We start from the raw sequence: 9,117 nt of genomic DNA, 5'->3' as shown, positions 1-9,117 counted from the left end.
GGTATTAACCACAGACGGAAACCCTATTCATCTTGCCACTTGTCTAATTATAAAGAAACAAACAGTGAGTATGCATTATCATGACGAGTGGGTCAATTCTGTTGTTGTGTCGTATAATTTGATATACATGAATTCATTGGAAACCTTCTTCTCTCTATTTAGATTGAATTCTCTTTAAGGAGCCTTGGTGATGTGTATGTGCCCCTCTCCTTGAATGCATCTTGTAAATCTCTTGGAACTTAATGCTGTGTCATGTTCTGACTTAGATGCTTCATATTCTTGCAGATGGAGTTTTTGGAGCAATGATGAAGGTAAGCTTATGTCCGTTCAATTTCTTCGTGATGATGCATGTGTTGGGTGTTAATGTCTAATGGCTACATACGTTTAACTGACCCCTCTTGTAACGGTGAGAAGGTCAGTTTGGTTAATGTTGGACCAGTAACAATGCAGCTTGATTTACAATCTACGAAGTGAGTAGAATCTTGGTTAAAAATGTTTGTGTCTGGGATTATAAAAATAACAACTCCATTGACGATTCCATCACATTCAGGAATTCAGTTGATGCCACAGAATCTTGATGAAGTGGTTGGCCTGCTTTCATGAAAAAAGGTATGAATTTTGACCCTTAAACTATGAAGTAGAGTTAGGATCCTTTTTTGCCAAACTAATAATATTTTTTCCTTATCTCTAAGAAGAGCATCAATTTCTTCCTTTGGTAGATTTCTTGATTTTGGGCTTTGCCTTCTGGCATTAGCATGGAGTCATATTCCAATGAGCTGTATTGTGCAAACCCAGAATTCCGAAGTCTCTGTCATGAAATCTGCTTATAGCTGTACCCTTCTGTTACACCTGAACAACAGGACAAGACAGCGGTTGAAGTTATAATGAGAACTTCATCCAACTTTAGATAAATCATCATTGATAAAGTTATTACTTTTCATCCCTTCTATATGGTAATATAACATTATAAATCCTGGGTTTAGGCTGATCAGTGCCTTTTCATTTGTTATCTTTGGATTTTGGATGTTCCAACTTTCAAGCTGCTCAAAATGCTAAGTAACTTTAGTTTCTCTGTTGACATCGTCAGAAATATTGTAAAACCTTGGAAAATATCAGGACTGAATCCAAAATGAGAGAGGGGAAGCTTTGCTTTTCATATACTTTGACGAAGACTAGCTGCAGCATAAATAGGAAACCTTTGAAGGTGGAGAAAGTATAAAATGGAATGAAGCAAGTAATTTTGCGGATGAAAAATATTCTTTATATCTGAAAAGCAGATAATAAATACAATCACTTTTTTTTTTAAGGCACGAGAAAGTTGTTGATAGTAGGGCTAATTTGCTTTGGGTACCCTGGGCAAAGAGTAAGATCTCTTCTAATTAGGTTTTTACAAATATAAGGATTGAAATTTGAATTCTAATCAATTGAATTGATTAAGTGATGAGAGTCTCTACCATATGTCAACCTGATTTGACACATCCCTTTTAAGTGATAGTTATGGAAATATAACAAGCATCATATATCTTTTAATGTTATTAATGCAAGCAGTTTTTATAGTGGTAGATCCTCTTCTCTATGCAGCCGTCATTTTGCTCACTTTGTTTTTCTCTCTTCTAGTTTACCATACTTCTGCTTTATGTTCTAAAATCCCAGATCAGTTTAGAAAGAGTTTGCCAATGGAGTCTCTGATGTGGCAAAAAAATTCTTAATGAAAGTGTGAGCACAAACTGTTGAGACTAATGAAATATAAAGGGGAAAAATAAAAGATCAGTCCCAAATAAAGAATTTAATCAGTAATGAATCCAATCTGTGGCAAAATGTTACCAGATGACGTGATACCACAAGTTGACCTACAAAAAGTGGGCTTATTAGTAATTAAAGTGTTTATTTGGGCTCTTCTGTTATTTTTCCAACATAAAATTACAAGAGAATAATAAAAAATGAAATGCCTTATTTCCGCAGCAGGGAGTACATAGGGCTTCTTTTAATATTTTTTTCCATTAAAATACAACCAAACCACTCCTACAAGGTTGGGCCGAGAAGACGTAGTGATGGGTTATCAGTGGGCATGTCAAGAATCCCAGAACACATACTTTGAAGGATTAGGTTCACACAGGTGATTTTTTTTTTTTTTAAATATTAAGGCAAGCCTAAGCTTGATAGCAGGAGTACAAAGACAAATTTAGTTCACCATAAGATTGGCAGGTACTTCAGACACAGGTGATTTTTCATTACACAAAAACGATGTTTCGATGTACCCGCTACCACAACATCCATTATTTACCACATCAGCCCTACAGCCCTATCCGAATATCACAACAAAACCAAAATATATATATATATATATATCGAGACTTGTTTGGAAAACTTCATGTATATCTTTGAATTTAATAGTTTGAAGAATGAATTTCATGATTTATGACTTATAAATAAAGATTAAGGTTTATTTGTACAGCTGAACTTTTTTCTTTTTGGAGCATTGTGGATCTTGTGTGTTGATAAATAGAGCAATTTTCTTATTGAACTATTTACCAGACAAACAAAAGATCCTTTTTGTTAATTATTTGATAACTTTGTTGTTTTTTATTGACATAACATGTGCATGGCCCAAGCTTAAAACTAGTTATCAATAATTTTTTGTAAGACTAACTTGAGTGTTAATAATTAAAAAATAATTTATAAAGTTTAGATGAATGTTTATAAGTAATAATATTTATTAAATCTTATTTGAACAAGACCTTAAAATGTGCAATGCTCTTGAAAGAGTTTAGGAATAAATTAACATTAAAAAACATTATCAAAGTGTTTTCATTGTATATGGGTTTCACGCATATGTCACGTCAGTCAATAATAACAATGTTAAGGGATGACTAATGAAAGGAATTTTTGCTCTTTGAAAAAATAATTTAGGAGGAAAAATTTTTCACTTACTAGTGCAGGGTGTCTAACGCTCTTTGATAAACGTTCAAGGATGAAAACATACCTTACGCATATAAATAAAATAATTTTTAGTAATATGACTAGTGTGTGTATAAATATAATATTGATATATTTTTCATTCAAATAATTCAATTTAATTTTTCAAATCAGTGATTATGATTTAAAAAACATGAGATTGAACTTGTATAATTATTTTTTCAATTATACCTTTATTTAATAATTACATCCATAATCATAATTAAGAACCATCTCAGCTAACTAGCTATTTTACTCTCTCTTTCTGTCACGCCTCAAAAATAGAGAGTGACCGGCACGAGTGTGAACTACATCGCACATTCCCGTAAACCATAAAATGAAAATTCATTTCGTTTTCAAAAAAATTAATAAGATTATATAGAAATTCTAACATTTTTAATATTAATTATCATAACAAGGCTTCAACTTTTTTTTTAAAATTTTGACAGAACCACTTATATAAATAAAATCTTCCAAAAATTCTATAACAAAGTTTTCACAAAATACATTATCAATTACGAGCTTAGCTCCTTATAACTAGCAGCAGTATATAAATCAAAATAAAGTCCTAACAACAATCCATGTGGAGTAGCTAATCTTTCTTTTAAATTTTAAAATGCATGAATCCTAAAATATTTACATAAAAAGGTAACAATACCAAACAAAATTTTCACCTAATATAACTATATTTTCCTTTGGAGGTCGGTAGTAGGGTTAGCGTCAATTAACGAATAAATTTTTTAGTAAATAGCATTCTCAAAATAAAGTTTAAAAGAATTAAAATAATAAATCCAAATAATAGTGTAAACTAATTGAAAAGATGATAATTCGTCACAATAAACTTATAAGTTTATAAATCATAATTGTAATCGTAAAATAAGAGTAAATTGAAAACAATTTATTTTATCATGCTTAAAGAAAGCGATTTATTCTCACGTAAATTAAAGCAATAACACTTGCTAACCAAAATTATTGAAATTTCAAAAATACATATTAATCAAAATTTAGAATTATGAGAACTCAACAAAACAAGTAACAAATGTGGATATATAGTTTACAAGGGTAAATAACTAAACACAGCTTATGCTACGAAGATAAATATAGATACACAATTCATGAGGGTAAATAAGTAAATGCAGCCAAAGCTATGAAACAAATGTGGAAACACAGTCCACGAGGGTAATACTAACCAAACACAACTCAAGACCATGAAATCAAACGCAAGTATAAAGTCTGTGAATAACAAATGTGAGATCAAAACCCACGAGGCAAACTAGCTAATTTTTAATCACAACGTGCTACGAGCTAATAGAACTATCGTTAACAGCAATGTTTTGTTTAAAGTCTTCTTAAAAATCACGTTTCAAACATGCAAGAAAAATAATCACTTCAAAAATTCAATTTATATTTTCAATACCCAACTCACATGAATCATTTCAAATGCCAATTTAATACTTGTCGAAAATAATATTTCATAAATAATATACAAGCTTGCGTTAATTAAATAATTATAAATTTTTAGAGTTTAATAAATAAAAATAATTTCATAAATATTTGAATTATATTTCTTGAGGAAATAAATGTACATATCATTATCTAATTATCCATCATCACTATTCCATAATTTCCAAAGATTGTATACATTCATTCATATTTATATTCTATCATTGTAAACTCTATATAGATTTATCTTAATGGTTTTGGTTTTTTCTATGGATGAACTCTCTTTGTGCATGTTCCACACCAACTTATTTATTGTAACACAATTCTCCTATTACTTCAATGAAATCTCTTACACATGAGCTTAAACCTTACAATTGATAATGAAAGTAAAAGCTCCAATAATGCCATCATTATGCTTATAAATTGTATTTAATTTTTTTAAAAAATACAATTATCAGTTCTTATAGTTTCATTAGGTTTTGAAACCTATTTTCATACCCTAATCAAAGCCCCATAATGGTAGGCACTATTATTTTAAAGCATTGTAATGGCAAGTACCCTCAAAGCCCAGTACCGGCCGGCACCCTTCTTAAAGCCCTGTAACGGTAGGTACTATTCTTTTAAAGCCCAGTACCGGCGGCACCCTTAAAGCCCAGTACTAGCTGGAACCCCTCTTAAAGCCCTGTAACGGCAAGCACGTTCAAAGCCTAGTACGGGTTGGTACTTAGGTACCCTCAAAGACTAGTATCGGCTAGCACCCCTTTTAAAGCCCTATAACAGCAAGCACTATTGTTTTAAAGCCCAGTACTGGCTGGTACTATTCTTTTAAAGCCCTGTAATGGCAGGCACCCTCAAAGACTAGTATCAGTTGGCACCCCTTTTAAAGCCTTGTAGTGGTAGGAACTATTATTTTAAAGCTCAGTATTGGCTGGTATTATTTTTTTAAAACCCTATAACAGCTAGCACCCTTAAAGCCCAATATTAGCTTGCATTATTCTTTTAAAGATTTGTAATAGCAGGCATTATTCTTTTAAAGCCCAGTATATGCTAGCAATATTCTATTAAAGCCCTGCAATAGCTAGCACTCTCAAAGCCTAGTATCAGCTTGCACTATTCTTTTAAAGACCTATAACAGCAAGCACCCTCAAAGCCCTATAACGGCAAGCACTATTCTTTTAAACCCTGTAACGGCAAGCATTATTCTTTTAAGGCTCTGTAATAGCAGGCACCCTTAAAGTCCAGTATCAATTGACACTATTCTTTTAAAGCCCTATAATGGCAGGTACTCTTAAAGCTTAGTACTAACTATCACTATTCTTTTAAAGCCTTGTAAAGGTGAGCATCCACCCAAGTCCTTTGAAGCATAAGCAATTTATTTTCATTAAGGTTTTGTTTTATTTATTTCCCAAACAAAATTTCATCTTCAAATATAAACCCTTTGTTTTGTTGTTACTTACGCGTCTTGCCCCTCCAAATAAAATACATGTTTCTTTCTTCATTCATTCTAAGATAAGAATATTATCTCATGAAATTCTCACTTAAAAATCAAATGAAGAAGGGCACTTAGTCAACATGTACTTTGTTTGGATTATTGTCAATTGTTTACAACATCATATCTATTTTATTTGATCATTTTCATTTGCATCACATCACCTCATCACATTGCTACAAAAACAAAAAATTAAAAAAATTATTTCATTATGATTATTATCCAATAGTTTCACACTCCATCATATCTAGTCGCGTCAGGGACAATTAGGTCTTTTTATACGTATTACATGGCCGATCAAAATACATGTTCTATCTTTAGTTATTAGATATGTGAGAATTCAAAAACTATACTTTTTTTCATATACTTACATAAAAAGCAAGTAAAGAGGGGCAAATGTGAATAATATATTTTGTCCAGGAATTTTTAAATATACTAATAATAATAAATTTTACAAAAAAAAGAAATTTTAATAATATAAAAAAAAGAAAAAATTTAATTAATAGGGTTTAATTTTATTTTAGCCTAGATAATCTTTTGGTGGCTAGACTTTTTTTACTTTTCGTTCATTAAAACAATCAAAAAAATATAAAAATATAAAAATGAAATTTAATTCCTTTTTAAGAGTTAATTTTAAAAAATTGTTGAAATAGAGAAAAAAAAGAAATATTGATTCTTTCTAAGAATTATATTTCAAAACAATAAATAAATACAAAGAATGAAAGTTAATTCTTTTTAAGGATTATTTTTCAAACAAAAAAATAAAGAAGATAAATTTAATTGGTCTTCAGAATCAATTCTAAAATAGAGGAGAAAATATTTCTTAAATCTGTTAAAATCTTTTCACCAAATTATCTTAATGATCAAAAAATTATGAGGATCAACTTCTTGATATTTTCAAGTTCTCATAGATTTGGTTGTTTCCCTTAATATATATATATCTTCACCTAAAAAATAATCTAGAAATGATAATTAAAATTAAGAAAAAAAAGGGAGAGTGAAACACTAATTACTCCAGCGTTTCACTCAACCTTAAGGGTTTGTTTAGTTGGATTGGAGGGGAGGGTTAAAATGTTCCCTTCTCTCCCCTCCAAAACCTCCCCTTCAAATTGGAGGGTTCCCCCCTCCCCTCCCTCCATTCCCTCCCCTCCTCTCTCCTCCCTCCCCTCCCCTCCCCTTCAACTAAACATAGTCTAAAACCCTTCAACCAGATGCAGCAAGAGAGCAAAAGAGGAGATGTACACGTACAAAGGCAGAGAAGAGATGCAAATGTAGTAACCCCATGCTATCCAAGGTCATCATCATAGAAAGCAGCAGTTAAGGAGGAGGGGAACAAGCAAATAGGTTTATGATCTTTTGATCTCTCACGCAAGCCCTAAAAAAAGGATACCTTATATTCACGTCTATGGATTCAGGGCAAGATTGCTGCACAAATGGAAAGGTTGGTGGTAAAGAAGGGCAGCTCTGCAAATGAAAGACAATGCTATGTGCTAAAGGAGAAGGCCGAATTTAGAGTCTGAGTTTGGAGAAAGCAATAGAGTTTCAAGAATAATAGAAATTTAGGAGGGCCATAGAGGGCAACCGAAGAAATAAAAGATAAATTGAGGTCTGATTTTGGAGAGAACGAAGGAAAAAGAAGAAGAACTAATTTGAGATAAATATCTTTGTTAAAAGGTCTGAAGTCAATTTTTGTTTGATTTAATGTATTTATATCAAAATCAATTTCATGTTCTGCTTTTATACTTTCAGATTGATTCTTGCCTTAGTAAAAGATGATATATGCTGCTGGTAGATTTTGTTAGTACTGTGATAGATTTTGTATATTCATATGTGCTTATTAGAATGGAGTGCTCTCTGATTTTATTTTTTATAAGTGTATTTATGCTGAAAGAGTGTTGGTTCTGTCTTTGTGATTTATGCTTGTTTAAAGCCTTTTATATGATTAGAGATAGATTGGCAATCTGTGACCTCTTTTATTGAAGTACTTTTTCCCCTTTTTTTAACAACAAATTTTGATCTCATGATTGTACTCTATGTATCATGAATGATGTCCATAAAGTGTTTGAAAATATGTTGGTGACTCATAGGGAAAGCATAATCTATGTAGATCTCATTGCCAAAAGTGCTTATGCAAGCATTTTTTTAATTCCTATTTTGATCAGGTCATCCCTAAATGTGTGAAAATACTTATGTATGAAAGGAGTTTAATCTCCTTATATTGTCCTTGCTTGCCACTTTCATCAATAAAAAAATATATGTTGGTAAATATAAGACTATCCTCCCTGGTTTGAAAATTTTAGATAAAGGCTATGGCTTGAAAAATAAATTATCTCTTTATTTTTTAAGTTCTTATATGGTTGGCTTGAATTAGTATAGGGTCACTAATTGGTTACCTACAAAATCTTTCACGATCTTGTGCCCTTTAGTGATTAAAGGTATAGCTTTATTGTAACATCCACTTTTAAACTGGATTAGTTAAGCCTAATTAGATTAATTAAGTATATTAGTGAGGTGTGTGGCCGGAGAGGCCTAACAAGCATGTTTAGATGTGATTTCCATTCTTAAAAGTAGGTCCAAAGGAGAATTAATTAACCAGGAATAAGAAGAAGAAAAAATTTGAAGGATAAGGTTATGTGCCATGTGTCACGCCTAGTAGATTAGGTGCCGCGGTGCATGCATGTTGACACACTTGGGCAAGCCCTCTCTATGCCATGCACCATGGCACATTGTGCATCCATCACGGTATATAGACAATTTTCTGAAAAATAAGATCCCAAATTAATACAATAGAAGAAGGAGAAAACAAAGATATATAAAGTAGGGACAAAAATCCTCTGTTAGGTGTAACATCCAAGAAAAATTTAATCTTGGTTTATTAACCTAATGAGAGTAATTAGTGAGTTAATAAGGTGTGTGGCCAGAAGGGTTTAATTGGTGTAATTGTAGTGATTTTAGCCCTAGAAGTTGGTCCGAATTAATAGCGAGCCACCTGGGCAAGGAAAGAAGAAGGAAAAGTGAAGATTTACTCTCTATGCCATATGCCACAACGTGTGGTCAGTCCATCATGATGCATAGAGGTAGATTTGAATGCAACAAGCTCCTCTGTGTCGTGCGTCGTGGTGGAGGGCCAAAATTTTTGATAAATCAATTCACGTTCTGCATGAAAAGAGAAGAAGAAGAAGAAAACGAATAGCTCTACTTTTGCTCTACTAGGGCATGTTGTGGGATCA

General features: G+C 32.0%; 1 long non-coding RNA gene across 2 annotated transcripts; it reads left to right on the top strand.

Moving 5' to 3' along the window:
* Positions 1-188: 188 nt before the first annotated feature.
* LOC129284998 (uncharacterized) lies at positions 189-1,090 on the top strand. Of its 2 annotated transcripts, XR_008587050.1 has the most exons (4): positions 284-311; positions 415-470; positions 551-609; positions 720-1,090. It is a non-coding gene; the product is annotated as an uncharacterized LOC129284998 (long non-coding RNA). The 2 variants fall into 2 exon arrangements; XR_008587049.1 differs by having other exon boundaries at positions 189-470.
* The last annotated feature ends 8,027 nt before the right edge of the window (positions 1,091-9,117 follow it).

This window comes from Prosopis cineraria, unplaced genomic scaffold (genome assembly GCF_029017545.1).
Source record: "Prosopis cineraria cultivar Desert tree isolate PC_DT_omini unplaced genomic scaffold, ASM2901754v1 PC11, whole genome shotgun sequence".
Taxonomy (NCBI): domain Eukaryota; kingdom Viridiplantae; phylum Streptophyta; class Magnoliopsida; order Fabales; family Fabaceae; genus Prosopis; species Prosopis cineraria.
Note: the sequence above shows the minus strand (reverse complement) of the source record. Positions and strands in the feature narration are given on the sequence as shown.